The sequence below is a fragment of the Nannobrachium achirus genome (genome assembly GCF_963921795.1).
Source record: "Nannobrachium achirus genome assembly, chromosome: 18".
Lineage (NCBI taxonomy): Eukaryota > Metazoa > Chordata > Actinopteri > Myctophiformes > Myctophidae > Nannobrachium > Nannobrachium achirus.
Window position 1 is genome coordinate 7,444,863 of NC_137825.1, and position 19,056 is coordinate 7,463,918.

Genomic DNA, 19,056 nt, shown 5'->3' on the forward strand with positions numbered 1-19,056 from the left:
CTGTGAAGGAGAGACCCAGGAAAATTGGCCACACCCATTTCACCAACACCCCAATGATTCAATAAACCAACAGGAGAACATTAAAATGCATGTAAACCCCATGTTAAGAACACTGTCCATTAACCCACACTTTCACACAGTCATTTCCCAAAGCCGGCCGGCAAAGTTAGTCAAATGGAAGACGCTGTGTAGTTAGATGAGTGAACACTGTCCTCAATCATTGTATATACATATATATGTAAAGGGCACAGGCTGCCCCGTGACATTTCCCCCCCCTTCTGATGACGCCCCCTGTGGCGTCCAGGAAAGGATGTCTTCTGTAACTTCTGGACCTTTCCTGCACAGAAGTGGAAGGCTGCTTTCCAAGGAACCAGATTATTTTGCATAGCTCAAGTCTTTCCACCCACCCGGTTCGGCTCCACCTCTGGCACCAGTGTTGCTGCAGCTCCTGCTGTCGCCGCCGTTGTGTCGCTGCCACCGACAGGCTGTGTTGCAGGCACCTTCTGCTGTGCCCTGGTTGCCTCCACGTCGACTGGAGCCGGGTGATCTGGTGGTTGAGAACGTCGCACCGCTGGTTCCACTCTTTCTCCATCTTCCTCCTGGCCAAACCCGCCTCTCTGGAAGTGGTGGTGTCCACCTTGGGCTGGAACCCTTCATCGATGGCTCCCCCTGTGGCACCCTCTTCCTTCATGGCTGTTTGCTGCTGCTTGTGCTGGTTCTTGGGAGGCCTTCTGGATCCTGGACCATCTTTACTTTTCTTCTGACACCACATGTAAAGTTGCCCAAGCGGCCAGACTTCAAAGAACAGTCGCAGAATGGTCTTTAAGGGTTTTTATTTTACCCAACACCTCCATCAGCAGTGCAGTTTACAGCATACACGTAGACAAAAAATAAGACTGGCCAAAAATAGAGAATAGAATAAGCTGAACGATAAACACTTAGGCGAAACACTAACATAACCCAACAGGCAAAGAACTCTCTTCGAGTAAAACCATGATCACAGCATGGCCCCGTAGCTCTCCCTTCAGGGAATGCTCTCTTGTGTATATGCCCACACCAGACTAACTTGCCTGTCACTGCAGCCTCCCTTAAGTAGAGAGTGGATCCTACCACAGGACACCCATTAGCCTTATCAATACTTCCATATACTTCCAAAATAACCCACAGTTAGCAAGAGCAACTTAAACATTCTATATGATGCATGTTACACTTAAACTTGGGTGAACTTCAAATAAATGACCTTATAACTAAACACATAACTCTGAAACCAGATGAAACACCCCTCTCCTCCACAGCACTTGGCCCATTCCTATTAACCAAGGAATTGCCACTGGCTGTGAAGGAGAGACCCAGGAAAATTGGCCACACCCATTTCACCAACACCCCAATGATTCAATAAACCAACAGGAGAACATTAAAATGCATGTAAACCCCATGTTAAGAACACTGTCCATTAACCCACACTTTCACACAGTCATTTCCCAAAGCCGGCCGGCAAAGTTAGTCAAATGGAAGACGCTGTGTAGTTAGATGAGTGAACACTGTCCTCAATCATTGTATATAAATATATATGTAAAGGGCACGGGCTGCCCCGTGACAAGGACATTATCACCTTTACAGTAAAAGCCAGGTTACAGGTCCTTCCCACCAAACTCAACCTTTCCCTCTGGTTCCCCTCCACCCATGCACCTCATTGTTTGCATCACCCCACAGGGCTTGTTACAGAAACCATGTCACACATTCTGAATGGCTGCTATGCCTATAAAGGACTTTACATAGCACGCCACGACAGAATAGTTGATCTCATAACAAAGGACATATCTAAACATTTTGCACCGTCTGTGAGAATGTACAAACATTCCTGTGTCAAACCCTCCATGTTTCATCTCTGTACTGAAAATCCTGAAATCTTTGCACATCTCTCTGCTAATACACCAGATGTTGTTGTTGTCAATGAAGGAGACAAATCAGTTTACATTCTTGAAGTGGCCTGTACCTTTGATTCTAGTCTAGAGGAAGCCTTTATGACTAAAGTCATTAAATACCAGCCGCTCCTACGAACCATCACAGAGCTAGGCTATAGGTGCAGTCTATTTGTGTTCATCTTTGGCAGCCTTGGACACGTACATAGGTTGGTTGTAAGAGGTTTGGGATGCCAAAAAAAGCAGCTAAACAGCTTGCAAAATTCTGTGCAATCTCTTCTACTATCGGTAGTCGCCGAATATGGCGAAGGCGTTGTTACTTGTACCCTTGAATGGTGTGTGGTTATTGGATATTTGTCCAGGATTTGATGACATTACTTAAAGCACCTTGTAATATTTGTGTCCTTGTATCGTATCTCTTATGTGGACATAAATAAATGATTGAAATGTGTGTGTGTGTGTGTGTGTGTGTGTGTGTGTGTGTGTGTGTGTGTGTGTGTGTGTGTGTGTGTGTGTGTGTGTGTTTGCGTGCGTGCGTGCGTGCGTGCGTGCGTGCGTGCGTGCGTGCGTGCGTGTGTGCGTGCGTGCGCGCAAGGTGACTCTGTCTGCTCTGTACAACATGGAACCTCTCAGCTGACCACACATGCATGCGCACATGCACACCCTGCACACACCTACCATACTGTACACACAAAGCCAGTGTTAACAGAAAGGGTGGAGACACATTTCCTCACACTGGAGTAGGACTGATATGCTTTTTTATGAAACCACTCTGGTTTGCTGTGGCAGTTGTATGATTTCAAATAGTTTTCAGTCATTTGCATTTTTATTTTAAAATGTATGAATGTTGTTTTGGAAGCACGACTCTCTTTGTGTGATGTATTATTCACCTCATGATGTATGGCTTAATGATAACATTATAAAATGTGGAACATCCATTTGATTTGATTTAATTAAACTCCCCCTTATGTAACTTATCTTTACTTATTGAAATAGCATTGTGTTGTTGACACAGCTAATGTTATACTGTCTATTCTCTCCACAGAGAGTTCCTTCATCTGACTGATAAAACACTTCAGGTTGGTCCAATAAATGATTCTATCCTGAAGCCCTGTTAGTGAAGGTTGGTAGAGAATGATCTGCTTGCAGAATAAACTCTTCCTAAAAATATATAAATTTTTCCCCTTTTTTTAACAATCATATTGCACAATGCACATCAAGTAATAAAGTAAAATCACACATACAGAAAAACAAAAAAATCATATGCTGCATGATTAAGAATGCAGGATTGAAGGGAGAGACTGACCGGAAGGTTACATATAATTGGCATTGTAATCTTTATTAATTTTAAATTAAAAACCTACATCATTACTTGAAAGGAATCTAAAGCTAACCCCTAACTATTATACAACAAAACAGTGAGCTTAGTACGTAAGTGGTTTGCCCTGAACACACACAGCACCCGTGATATAATCCCATTAGCCAGGGAGTCAGAGCCCCACTTCCTAGGGTTCAAAAGGAAACCCAGTGGAAAACTGGACACTCGCTCCCCGGATTTGGTGTTTCTTCAGACTGGCCAGATTTGAACTTTGTGTACAAGCTGGAGTGTCACTGGAATGGGTGCGGCCCGACTCGGAGACTGTGAGGTTATCTGAGGGCATACTAGCTGACCCCCTCACCTCTGTTAGAGGAACAGTGACCTACGGTGGACATACTCACCTGTTAACACCTACAGGTGCTCGAAGGGCCCTGTTTAATATGTTTCATTATCAGCAACAACACTGGACTGGACTCAAACTACGGGGAAAACTTGAATGTCTTCCCTATGCAGATCACTCTGTTTCCCATTAATTTCTCAGGAACACTGCTCTCAATGAGGACATTATCACCTTTACAGTAAAAGCCAGGTTACAGGTCCTTCCCACCAAACTCAACCTTTCCCTCTGGTTCCCCTCCACCCATGCACCTCATTGTTTGCATCACCCCACAGGGCTTGTTACAGAAACCATGTCACACATTCTGAATGGCTGCTATGCCTATAAAGGACTTTACATAGCACGCCACGACAGAATAGTTGATCTCATAACAAAGGACATATCTAAACATTTTGCACCGTCTGTGAGAATGTACAAACATTCCTGTGTCAAACCCTCCATGTTTCATCTCTGTACTGAAAATCCTGAAATCTTTGCACATCTCTCTGCCAATACACACACCAGATGTTGTTGTTGTCAATGAAGGAGACAAATCAGTTTACATTCTTGAAGTGGCCTGTACCTTTGATTCAAGTTTAGAGGAAGCCTTTATGACTAAAGTAAATACCAGCCGCTCCTACGAACCATCACAGAGCTAGGCTATAGGTGCAGTCTATTTGTGTTCATCTTTGGCAGCCTTGGACACGTACATAGGTTGGTTGTAAGAGGCTTGGGATGCCAAAAAAAGCAGCTAAACAGCTTGCAAAATTCTGTGCAATCTCTTCTACTATCGGTAGTCGCCAAATATGGCGAAGGCGTTGTTACTTGTACCCTTGAATGGTGTGTGGTTATTGGATATTTGTCCAGGATTTGATGACTGTACATTACTTAAAGCACCTTGTAATATTTGTCTCCTTGTATCGTATCTCTTATTTATCGTGGACATAAATAAATGATTGAAATGTGTGTGTGTGTGTGTGTGTGTGTGTGTGTGTGTGTGTGTGTGTGTGTGTGTGTGTGTGTGTGTGTGTGTTTGCGTGCATGCGTGCGTGCGTGTGTGCGTGCGTGCGTGCGTGCGCGCAAGGTGACTCTGTCTGCTCTGTACAACATGGAACCTCTCAGCTGACCACACATGCATGCGCGCGCGCGCACACACACACACACACACACACACACACACACGCACACGCACAGTCGCACAGTCGCACACACACACCCTGCACACACCTACCATACTGTACACACAAAGCCAGTGTTAACAGAAAGGGTGGAGACACATTTCCTCACACTGGAGTAGGACTGATATGCTTTTTTATGAAACCACTCTGGTTTGCTGTGGCAGTTGTATGATTTCAAATAGTTTTCAGTCATTTGCATTTTTATTTTAAAATGTATGAATGTTGTTTTGGAAGCACGATTCTCTTTGTGTGATTTATTATTCACCTCGTGATGTATGGCTTAATGATAACATTATAAAATGTGGAACAGCCATTTGATTTGATTTAATTAAGCTCCCCCTTATGTAACTTATCTTTACTTATTGAAATAGCATTGTGTTGTTGACACAGCTAATGTTATACTGTCTATTCTCTCCACAGAGAGTTCCTTCATCTGACTGATAAAACACTTCAGGTTGGTCCAATAAATGATTCTATCCTGAAGCCCTGTTAGTGAAGGTTGGTAGAGAATGATCTGCTTGCAGAATAAACTCTTCCTAAAAATATATAATTTTTTTCCCTTTTTTTAACAATCATATTGCACAATGCACATCAAGTAATAAAGTAAAATCACACATACAGAAAAACAAAAAAATCATATGCTGCATGATTAAGAATGCAGGATTGAAGGGAGAGACTGACCGGAACATCTTATTTCTCTAAAGACAAACCAGTTTGACCATAGTTTTGTAAACTTTTCCATTTGTAGAAGGATTGAGACAGTAATTTTCTCCATTATGTATATGTTGTTTACTATATCTGCCCAGTCCTCCATTTTAAGAGGGTCAGAAAGTAACCAGTGTCTGGTGAAGTTTTTAGCGATTAGCAAAATGTGGAACAGGTAGGTATATTGAAATGACCGTTGTGGAAATCAGTTTTCCCAAGGATGAAGATGTCGAATCAAAATCGTATTTTCACCTTAAGTACCTCCTCCTGTGCTTTGTGTATGAGTGTGTGTAAGAGTCTTATTACAGGGCGGTCCCAGAATATGTGCAAGTGGTTGGCGTTTTGGTTACCGCACAGTCTCCAGCAGTTTGCATCCTCCCCTGTAAAGTGTCTCTCCTGCATTGGGGTGATAAAGTATCTGATTAGACACTTCCAACCAAATTCCCTCCACAAATGGGAGTTGGTACATTTCCATTGGGAATCAAAACAACAATCCCATTCCTCCAATTTTGTTATCTCAAAATGACCTAACAGAGCACGTTCTCATGTGAATATGGTGTAAATACTCTCTATGAAATGAATATGAATACTGTGTAATCACTGTTCTAAATGTCATAATATTGGCAATTTTATATTGTTTACCATTTAACCCTTAAGTTCTGTTCAGATTCACTACACCTTCGTTCTGTTCGGGTCATTTTGACCCGGGGGATATTTGGTTTAAAAAAAACAACACTAATATAAATTTTTACTTAACAAATCATCATGATACATTGACTTTGACTCAATACCAAACAATTCATATGATATATATGGTAAATGTTTGCATTTCTGCTTTGCTATATCACATTAAACACTGATCGAGCTAGGCGTTTTTACTGATTTAGCTGGAATTCATGTAAAAAAACTACTGGGCAATATTGCTCATGCTTATAGGAAACAATGAAAATCAGACAGGGGGGCTTCGGAAGGGGGGTGTTAGAAGGGGGGGGGGGCTGTGTGTCTGTGTTTTGGCACAATAATGTGCATTTCTGTGCATAATTATGTGCTTCCGGGTCAAAATGACCCGAACAGCACTTAAGGTTCAAAAAATATGAGGGGGGTGTAGCATGGGTGTAGTGCAAAAATATTTTTTTTACACGTTCATCTCAGAAGAATCTTTAAGGCCAGTGAGTTTCAGGTGGAAAAAATTTAAACTTCTACCTTTTTTTTTCAAATGAAAATGTAAAACGGGTCAAAATGACCCGAACAGAACTTAAGGGTAAGATATTCCAATATGATTGGTGTGGCATAAAAAAAAGTATTTTTTTACAGGTCAACAAATCTATCAACAAGTTCACAACGTGTTGCACTTGAGCTTGTAGATCTGATATTTATTTATATAATTTGAAATATTCTGGTATCATTTTTTAACAAATGTGGATCAGGAGTATCTATGTCATAGTATATTAGAGAAACAGCACATTCGAGACGCGGAGCACTCGTGGTGCGGCACGGGGCGGAGCAAGCGGTCGCCACAACAACGTACTCCAGGCGGTGCGCCGCTCTATTGTCCACGACACTGCGAGCGGCTACCGAAGCCCCCCTGTATCCACGAAGCCCAAACGAGTTACGAGGCCCCCCTGGGTCCACGAAGCCCCAAGCGGCGCGAAGGCCAGCGGACCTTGAGCGGGCCAGGGCGGAGCGCCGCGCGAGTTACGAAGCCGTGGTGAATGCAATCGTTATATTTATGCCCAGGCCGTAAGGCCTGGGCAAGCGCACGTTAAACGCCCTGTCCAAGTGACTACAATGGAGCTAATGGCTAGGCTAGGCTAGGCTAGGCTAGGCTAGTAAATAAAGAGTAAACACTTCCGGTCTGCGGCGAGTTCAAAGCGTGACGTAACTCTCTTATATACACTCTGGTGAATGGCAGAGCAGTGGCTGACGTCGCCATCTGGTGGTGATTAGTGTGTGGTGAACGTCAAAACGAGTGCTCCTTGACAACTTTTACTGGTTTCTTGAACATACTGTAACATCTATACTTACTATCTATACTATACTCAAGTACTGGGTTGAGTACTGTGTCCGACACTGTTTATTACATAGTCAAATATAACAGTAATGACAACAAAACAATAATAACAGCAGATTATTGTGACTTACTGTAATGTTACTGTTTTACAGTTCAAACAACAGCTGTAGACAGGATGGCCAGTGGAACCTCAGCTTCCATCAGAGGTGAGTTCTATTAAAACACATGAAACCAACAAACTGATACTGCTTTAGTCACATCTGTGATCTTTATGAATATTATGTTTATTTCTCCAACCAGGGAAGAACAGCGACCCGTCAGAACTGAGAATTGTTCTGATCGGGGGAAGACCAGGTAGACCCAGTGGAAAGAGTTCAGTAGGAAACATAATCTTAGGCAGAAATGTTTTCAAAACAAACAGATTAACAACTAAGAGTGTCATGAGACAAGAGTTAGTGTCAGGGAGACAGGTCAGTGTAGTTGACACTCCAGGATGGGAATCTTATCATCCCCTAGATCTGAACCCAAAACTGACTCAGTTAGAAATCCAACAGAGTGTGAATCTGTGTCCTCCAGGTCCCCATGTCTTTGCCCTGGTGGTGAGACTGGACCTCCCATATGTAGGAACAGGGATGTCAGCTGAGGAGCATGTGAGATTTCTCCTCAGTGACAGAGCGTGGAAACACACTATTGTGGTGTTCACTGTAGCTGATAAAAGCAAAATGAGACCTGATCTCATTAGATCTAACTATCAGTTAAGATCTCTCATTGAGAAATGTGAAGGCCGCTTCCATGTTCTTAACATCAGTGACAGAGGAGATGGTAGTCAGGTCACAGAGCTGCTGCAGAAGGTAGATCAGATGGTGACTAGTAATGGTCACTATGAGACAGAAGAACACGTCTCAGAGGAACTGAAGGAGAAAAGCAGAAGAAAAGCAGAACAAAGGACGGCAGACGCTCAGAAACAATCAACTGGACTTCCAAAAGCTGTTGGTATGTTTTGTTTTACTTTAAGAAAGAATATGTTTTTAGTCTGTCTGTCTGTCTGTCTGCCTGCCTAACTGTCTGTCTGTCTGTCTGCCTGTCTGAAGAGGAGCACACACCGGACGCGGGCAGCTGCACAGCGTCGCAGTATTGACGCGCGTGACGGCCGGACTACACCAAGGCTTTTCACTTGCGTCAGTGCGTAGCATTTACTGCGTGGGCACAACGAGTTTGGAAAGATCCAATATATATCGGCTGGGCTTCACCAAGGCTTTTTACGCGCGTTAGTGTGTATTAAGGCTGCCAATTTAATATTCAAATTTCGAATATTCTTCGAATAATACTTTTTTGAAGAGGGGGGCTTGTTAAAGTTATGGGTATGGTGAGTATGATATGAAATGTAATAATCACAGTAATGTGTGTGTGTTTTTACAACTTGATAAATATTTGTTGGTATTGACCCTGTAAAAAATATATATATATATATAATAATAATATTGATATTTGAATATATTCGATATTCGGGCCAATTTCTAAGACCAATATTCGAATTTCTTTTCTGAGGAATATTAGCAGCTCTAGTTTGTATGCAGGGCCATGGTCTCCCGCACATACCCCCTCCTTGGTGTAGCCAGGAGCTTTTCGCACACGCACAGACAGCGCACGCATGCGTGCGCGTTTTCTGGTGTAGCCCGGCCGTATCATGATACCGGCTACACCAGGCTCACGGATAGCGCGAGCCCCGGATACGAATGCTGTTCTATTTTGTACACACGCGTATGTGTTTTGTACACAGACTCCTCAGGTCTCCCGCGCAAATACTCCCTCCTTGGTGTAGCCAGGGGCTTTACGGACAGCGCACGCATGTGCGCACATTTTCTGGTGTTGTCCGGCCGTGAAGCATGAGGTAACACCAACTGGATGTGGCGCGCTGCCACGTGGCGTAGACTGTCCATTTCCTCCGGTGGGGAGACCTTTCCATTGAAAATAATGGGGTGTATGTTTTGATGCATCGCGTCTGCGCCACCTCCACATCCGGTGTGTTTCCCTTGATTATAGTCTCATAAACTATTAGACAGAAGAGCTCATATCTCTTGTGCACAATGTCATCAAGGACCTCAATTCCAGAATAGTTTTCAAATTGAGCAACAACTACATGTTTGTTGTTTTTGGGAATTAATAACTGTAGCACAATCGTTCTTCCAGGCTATGGGATAGGCATCCTGAGACAATGGACCGGGACTAGCCAATCAGGGGGCTACATGTCTGGTCTATGAGATCCACAATACTAACCAATTATAATGCTGTCAAAACAATGTTGTGTATCTTCCTCTGATGAAGGACTCACACAGTTAAAACCAACACTTACAGTTCAAATCACTGCCTTTGATTGACTGGTGGTACAAATATAATTGATATAAGATATCGATTAATACAATTAAAGAAAGTTTGTTGGGAATTAATGAAAAGTAAAAAAAAAGAAGAAACATTTTTTTTCTTGTAGTGTAACAGTTAACACATCGAGTGCCCGGATGTATGACGTGTGTGTGTTGCTGGTGCCCATGGCAACGCGTCATTCTACCTACCGGCGAGAGTACTGGCGAGAAAAGTAATCCGAGTAAATGTAATCGGAGTATGTCCTGTTTATTTCGCGAAAATCTTTTCTTTCAGTCAGGACCGTTTTTTATCATTTCTAAGCCACATTGTTTGTGTTATGGCAGGTAGAAGAGGCTGCCGTTTTGAAATGAAAGTGATTTAAAAGCTAGATTAGGAGAAAACCACGTTTTTGTGCAGCCGTTAGACAGGAAGTCAACGAGACACACAGCGCGTCCGGGTGACGTAATTGCGCGCTGCATGTTGGGAAATGGAGTTTGTTTCATCACCGCGGCAGCCAAGTGCAGTAGCTACAGTACAGTATAGTTTACTGTACAACGCGTCAAACGCGTCGTGGGCCTCCAGCGACATCAAAGAGATTGGCTTGTAGACACCACGTGGGCACCCGATGTGTTAAAGTAAAAATATTTAATTAATGAAATTGATTATTAAAATAGTTGATAATCTGATAAGATAATGAATCCGTACAGCTGATCTGCACACGCGCGCTCGAACGAGCGTGCATGCAAGCGCACACACGCACACGCACACGCACACACGCACGCACGCACGCACGCGCGCGCGCACGCACGCACGCACACACACACACACACACACACACACACACACAAATTTGTATTGTAGATGTATTGTTCCACTGTTACATGACTCTAGGTAATAATGTCACTGCATACATCACTGTACTCTACTGACCTCTAGTGGACACACCTTAGTGTTCATTTAACTTGTATCAATGTGATTATTACATATTAACAACATCATAGAATTACCTGGACATTGTTGCTTTGTTCCTCAACCACAACAAAAACACTTGTTCAAAATGTTTGAAAATAGCAGATCTACAAGCTCACAATGTGTCACATCACATCGTGAGCTTGTAGATCTGCTTGTTTAACTATTTGTTGTTAAAATGTCTAATTTAATCATAAGTGTTTAAATAAAAAGGCATCAAAGTGAGAGTAATCAATGTTTTCTCTGACAGGACTGACTGACATCAGGATTGTGTTGTTGGGAGAGCAGTTCTCTGGGAAGAGTTCAGCAGGAAACACCATTCTGACAGGAAGTGGTTTTAAAGCAGGTCAGAGGTCAGTGCAGTGTGAGGTGAGACAGGGTGAAGTAGCAGGGAGACATGTGACAGTGGTGGACTCACCAGGCTGGGTCTACAACAGTCCACTACAGGACACCTCAGAGATGGACAAACTGGAGATCCAGAACAGTGTGTCTCTCTGTCCTCCTGGACCACATGCTGTTCTTCTGACGGTTCCTCTTCATGAAGCATTCACCAAAGCACAGAGAGTAGCATTAGAGGAACACATGTCACTTCAGCCAGAGAGTGTGTGGAGTTACTCTATGATTCTGTTCACCTGGGCAGACCTGCTGGGACACAGAAGCATTGAGCAGCACATTGAGGCTGAAGGTGAAGACCTCCGCTGGCTCGTTGACAAATGTGGAAACAGGTATCATGTCCTCAACAACCAGAAGACAGATGTCACTCAGGTCACACAGCTTCTGGAGAAGGTAGAGGACATGGTGTCAGGAAACACAGGTGGACACTATGAAGATGATGGAGATGAGAAGATGTCAGAGAGGAAGAGGAACATCCAGGAACGTGTCCACACATTCATGACCAAGACACACAGACAAAGAACTGCTCTGAAAGCTCTGTTTGAAGGTGATGATTATATATGTGTGTGTGTGTGTGTGTGTGTGTGTGTGTGTGTGTGTGTGTGTGTGTGTGTGTGTGTGTGTGTGTGTGTGTGTGTGTGTGTGTGTGTGTGTAATTTTGTTAGCCTGCCTCTCCTTTCATATCTTAATAATTTAATATCAATATTTTTCATTTTAATACATTGTTGCTGTCTGTCAGGAACCTTTTTAAATTAATTCCCTACCTTGTCATAGTGCCACTCAAAAGTAGCGAAAGTAGAAACAAAAATCTAAAATAGCAGATCTACAAGCTCACAACGCATTGCATCAAGACACATTGTGAGCTTGTAGATCGGTTATTTTAATCTATATTTGAAACATTTTGAAAGATGAAAGTGATAAAGTGTGTGTGGGTGTGTGTGTATGTGTGTGTGTGTGTGTGTGTGTGTGTGTGTGTGTGTGTGTGTGTGTGTGTGTGTGTGTGTGTGTGTGTGTGTGTGTGTGTGTGTGTGTGTCAGGAGAACATCAGAGTCTAGCAGATGTCAGGCTGATGTTGGTTGGTGGAAAGCAGAAGGAGAGGAGCAGAGCTGGAGACCTCATTCTGCAGCGGGATGTGTTTCCATGCACTCTATACAAGGTGAGTAATATGATATGAATGTGATGTTATAATGAATGAGATCAAAGTAAACAGTAAAGTAATATGATATGAATGTGATGTTATAATGAATGAGATCAAAGTAAACAGTAAAGTAATATGATATGAATGTGATGTTATAATGAATGAGATCAAAGTAAACAGTAAAGAGATCAAATGTTTTCTGATGATAATGTTAAAGTATCTGCTGTCATGAATGTTTGAGACATCATGTGATCAATGAGCTGTCAGTGATCAATACACACACATGTTCAGCAAAGCAGAGAAAAAGATGATAAAGAGAGATAGACAATGAATGTGGGGAGAGAGAGAGAGAGAGAGAGAGAGAGAGAGAGAGAGAGAGAGAGAGAGAGAGAGAGAGAGAGAGTCACATGGTGCTCAGTTCTTCATGACTGTAGCTAAACATGACTGTATACATCACAACTATTATTAGAGCACGCCCCCTGGTGGACATTTATGCTCTACTGTCTGCCCTTTTCTAGTTAAGTAGTTAAATTATTATTCCATACAGTTAGTTATAATTAATGTAATGTTTGTAGTGTTACTGTTGCTCTGTTAGACAAAGTGATGCATAATAATGAATTCAGTGAGTTCATTTCTGGTAAGCCAGAGAAAACTCTTCAATGAGGACAGAATAGATTGGAGTTGATTATTTTGACTAACATACATTAAACCTCATGTTCCAGGAGTTTAAAACCCAGACTAAACTGACAGAATGTGTCAGACAACAGAGACGAGTTGCTGACAGAACAGTGAGTGTGGTGATCTGTCCAGACTGGTTGACTACACCTCCATCACAGAAGACCAAAGACGTCCTTCTACACGGTCTCACTCTGTGTTCTCCTGGACCCCATGCTGTCCTGGTGACTGTTGATATCAGGTCCAGTTTCTCTGAAGCTGACAGGAGATCAGTGGAGGAACAGATGGAGCTGCTGGGTGACAGATTCTGGAGAGACGCTCTGGTTCTGTTCATGTGGGGATACTGGCTGGGATGGAGACGTGTTGAGGAGTACATTGAGTCTGAAGGAGAAGCTCTGAGGTGGCTCCTGGAGAAATGTGGCTACAGGTACCATGTACTGGATGGTAGGAAGTGGGACATTTCAGAAGTGACAGAGCTGATGGAGAAAATAGAAGACATGGTGATGAGGAACAGAGGACACTTCGGGCAGATGCCACTGTTTGAAAGACTGAGAGGAGTAACAGAAGAGCAATGGAAGAAGAGAGAGCAGGAGATCATAGAGAGGATGATGACGTTTGTGGTGACGGAGCCAGAAGAACCAACACTGCCAGCTGTCAGGAGAAGGAACAGCATGGACCTGCTTCCTCCTAGTAGTGAGTATTAACTTTCTCGTCTGTAGCATATTGGCATTGTTCGTGTGTGTGTGTGTGTGTGTGTGTGTGTGTGTGTGTGTGTGTGTGTGTGTGTGTGTGTGTGTGTGTGTGTGTGCGCGTGCGCGCGTGCGTGCGTGCGTGCGTGCGTGCGTGATGAGGTCAAGGTGTGAAAATGTCATCATGGTTCATAATGTGAGGAACAGAGACATGTAGAGATGTTTTCACATCCAGGTGTGTTTTTATTGTCATTGTAAATGTCTTGCTGTCTGTTGTCTTGTGTTGCAGTGAGTGGTGGAAGAAGCTCTTCAGGATATCACACCACCAGTGAAGCTCCTACCCAGACTGATGCTGATGTGAGTGTGAGAGATGAAGATGTTTCATGGATGAAACTTTAGTCTGACATTAATCACACACATTGTAATTCTTATTTCTTTACTTTATGTGTTATTTTCAGTCTGTGCTGAAGGATCCAGTAGAATCAACTCTACCAGCCGTCAGGAGAAGGAACAGCATGGAACTGATGCCTCCAAGCAGTGAGTATCAATATCCTGTTTACAGCATATCATCACTGTTAGCTGGAAACACTGGATGATCAATAATGTTACAAAATAAAAACAAAAAGAAAAGAAAACCTGTGTTTCAATGGATCCAATGTAGTTTTTATTCAGTCACTTGAATTGGTTCAATATAAACCCACAGACAGACTATTTTCACTACTTTTGTTTGACACGTTCAAATATGGAGATACGGCTTCTGCACGACAGTGATGACTTTATAATTGTGTGTGTGTGTGTGTGTGTGTGTGTGTGTGTGTGTGTGTGTGTGTGTGTGTGTGTGTGTGTGTGTGTGTGTGTGTGTGTGTGTGTGTGTGTGTGTGTGTGTGTGTGTGTGTGCGTGTGTGTTCAAATGAACATAAGAATGTCTGGGTGTATTTTGATAAAACGTGGAGGTAGTGTAATGATGTGTGTTGTCTTGTGTTGCAGTGAGTGGTGGAACTCGCTCTACAGGAGTTGGAACCATGAGTGAAGTTTCCAGCCAGGCTGGCGCTGATGTGAGTGTGAGAGAGGAAGAGAATGTTTCATTGCATCTTCATAGATGTTTTTGTTTCAATTTCACGTTTTAATTATTTATTTCATGATATATCTCTTATTTTCAGTCTGTGGTGAAGGATCCAGTAGAATCAACTCTACCAGCTGTCAGGAGAAGGAACAGCATGGAACTGATGCCTCCAAGCAGTGAGTATCAATATCCTGTTTACTGCATATCATAATTGGCAGCTGGACACACTGGATGTTCAATAATGTTAACTTTTCAAGAAATGGAAAAGAAAACCTGTGTTTCAATGGGTGTTAAAGCTGCTTAGTACTTTTCATTGGATCAATATGTATTTAAAAAAAAACACACAAAGACTACTGTCATTACTTTATTACTTAAAGGAGTAGTTCACCCCCAAAATGACTTTTTTTCTATTGATTACTCATGCCATGGAGAGTAGAGTTCAATAATATGTTTAGTTTTTTGTCACATTCCTAAGACATAAATGTGATAACAATAAATGTACCCCCATTCATTTCGGATGGTGACCCGTTTCGAAACGGGTCACCATCCGGAATCAATGGGGGTAAATTTACTTGAATCAAATTTTTGTCTTAGGAATGTGACAAAAACCAAAAAATATTATTGAACTCTACTCTCCATGGCATGAGTAATCAATAGAAAAAAAGTCATTTTGGGGGTGAACTACTCCTTTAATGTAATAATTTATTTTATTCTATTCACAAAAAAAATCAAAAACGACATAATAAGTTGCAATATGAAGATACAGCTTCTGCCAGACAGTGTTGATTTTGTGTGCGTGCCAGTGTGTGTGTGTGTGTGTGTGTGTGTGTGTGTGTGTGTGTGTGTGTGGCATGCATGCGTGTGTACAAAAGAACATAAGAATGTCTGGGTGTATTTTGATCAAACCTGGAGGTAGTGTAATGATGTGTGTTGTCTTGTGTTGCAGTGAGTGGTGGAACTCGCTCTTCAGGAGTTGGAACCATGAGTGAAGTCTCCAGCCAGGCTGACGCTGGTGTAAGTGAGAGAGATGAAGAGAATGTTTCATTACATCTTCATACAGTGGATGTTTTTGTTTCAATTTCACATTTTAATTATTTATTTCATGTTATATATTATTTTCAGTCTGTCATGAAGGATCCAGTAGAATCAACTCTACCAGCTGTCAGGAGAAGGAACAGCAAGCAGTGGATTAATCCAAGCAGTGAGTATCAATATCCTGTTTACTGCATATCATCACTGTCAGCTGGAAACACTGGATGTTCAATAATGTTAACTTTGCAGGACATGGAAAAACAAAAACTGTGATTTAATGGATCCAATGTATTTAGGCCTGTAGAGGGTACGCACATGACATCATCATCATAGCAGGAAGTTATGTGGGAACGCCTACTGAGTGGCAAAAAAAAAAAAAATACTTATGGTCTTGACAGCTCATACATCCAAACAGAAAAGTCCTTGACCTGAATCTGATTGTAAACTACCTTAAACTCACTTTGCCACTCGATTTTCCGTACACTTTGTGCATGCGCATACGCACCTATTAGCTCTTGTTTTCATTGGACGAACATTTATACAAAAAAGAGACTATTTTCTCTACATATGGAATTAATTTATTATTTGAAAAAAAATTGAAATATTTAGATAAAGCTTCTGCCTCACGGCAATGATTTTGTAATCGAGTACTGTGTGTGTGCGTGTTGCATGTGTGTGTGTACTGTACACACATTTTTTTAGATGGGTGTATTTTCATGAAACTTGTATGGAATGATCAGTCGGCTGCCATGAAAATATTATCTTTTGTGTGAAAGAGATCAAGGTCGAAATGACATCATGGTTCATATTGTCATTGTAAATGTCTTGCTGTCTGTTGTCTTGTGTTGCAGTGAGTGGTGAAACACGCTCTTCACAATTTGACAACATGAGTGACGTTACCAGCCTGGCAGACATTGATGTAAGTGAGAGAGAGGAAGATTTCATAGATTAAACTTAATTTGACTTATTTCTTTACCTTATATTTTTATCATACATGATCCTTGTAACAGATTGTATTTCGTATCATTATTATTGATGTTATTTCTATGATCAATGTAAGAACACGGTAATATTTGTCCTTTTCCCTCCCTGGCTCCTATAGTATGTCATCAACAAATACAAACACTATGTACAAAGATTCAGTGAATTTTCCCTCTCTTTCCTGTTGATATTGTGACAGGAGACACGACCGAGGACCCTGTTTGAAAGACTGACAGGAAGGAAAACTGTAACAGCAGAAGAATGGAAGAAGAGAGAGGAGCAGGTGATAGAGAGGATGTTGAAGTTTGTGATGATGGATCCTCAAGAACCAAGTGAGTCTTACTTTCATTCTCTTATGTGGACATAAATAAAAGTGTATTGTGTTTGGTCGTGCATGCATAAAATAACTAGCCTCGTAAACCAGACTCCTCCTCCTGCCTCGAACAGAAGATGGGATGAGTCAGTTTACTAGGCCAGGGGTTTTCAAAGTGGGTGAAGGGGCACCCTGGGGTGCCGTGACGGCAGTCCAGGGGTGCCGCGAGATAATGTGATAATATTTTGAATTTATTTGGACACTTGAAAAAATATTTAGTATCATTTTAAACTTTTTTGAGCGGTGGTCACACCGTCTCCATAGCGTGGCCGTGTGTGTATCCGTGTCTGTGTGTCTGTCTGTCTGTCTGTCTGTCTGTCTGTCTGTAGCCTCTGGTGTATGTAGCCTCAGTACCCTGGGTGACCAGAGAGGTGCTGTTGAGTCTAGCCTGGCCTGTGCATCAACTGCAATACACACACACACACACACACACACACACACACACACACACACACACACACACACACACACACACACACACACACACACACACGCACCCCCCCCCCCACCGCTCAGTTCACACGGGTGTGATTTTTCAGTCAGTTCTAACCAAAATGGCTATTATCTCAACGTTTTCCTCGCAACATAATCACTAAAATATCGTCACTGTCGGGCAGAAACCTTGTATCTCCAAGTTTCAAATGTGTACGTCTTTTGGTAAAGCAAAGCCCTGCTTCATCATACAAGATTGTCGCACTAAACTAGTGAAAACAGCCGATTAAAACAATATTCATGGGGTGCCCTGAGACAAAAAGGTTTGGGAACCCCTGTACTAGGCTATAAAATAACAAGATTGGATTTGTGTATTTTCATGAAACTAGGAGAGAATGATCAGTTGTCTCTCCTAAAGAGATGATGAACTATCGGTTGTCAAAGGTGAAAATTACATCATGGTTCATTCATGGTTTTTATTCTAATTGTAAATGTCTTGCTGTCTGTTGTCTTCTGTTGCAGTGACTGGTGAAACAGAAAGTTTGTACCAGTGGTCACCTGCCAAGGTCTCTGATTGGCTGACTACTCATTTTGGACCAATAGCGCCCTCTTCAGGATATGACAGCATGAGTCTAGCTCCCAGCCAGGCAGACTCTGGTGTGATGAGTGTGAGAGATGAAGATGTTTCATAGATGAAACTTTAGGCTTGATTAAATACTTTGTTGCAGGCCGGTGTCACACGCCAAAGTAGCAGATCTACAAGCTCACACCTTGTCATGCACATTGCAGTTCTTTTCAGTGTGTACTGAAGCATTCCAATCAGTTTAATCCACTTGAGTTGTACAGATGGAAATAGTTGTTTATGTATTAGCCTAATATTAACATATTTCTACATTGGTTGGTTTTTAAATAAGTTTAGTTTCATGTTTATCTTGCCTTTTTGACATCCTGATTCATCTGTTGATGACTAAGAGCTTTTTTATTTTTACAAAAATGTATTTAATCATATTTCTAAAATGTTGTTGTATTGTAAATAAGTCAGCTTAACTACAGAATAAAATATAGATACATCCAGCTGATGTATCACGCTGATACATATATTTTTTAAGTCAAGTCAAGAATTCTCTTAAATATCTATTGATAAAATACAAATCCCATCCTATCAGTCGGGCTCTGTCTGAACATGTTACAATACATTTGTGAGCTTTTATTGAAGAGAAAATGTATTTAAACATTATTACAATAATTTTGTACAAACTCAAGTTTATTCTTTTATGTTGTTTGTAGCATCCTGTTTATACACGGTTCTGTTTCATCTGCCATGAAATAAATCACCATGATTATGACAATACTGGAAATGTTTCTTTTGTTTTTGTTTTCTGAAATGTAATCTCTTTCACTAACATATGTTTACTATCTACAGATAAACATATTTGGTCA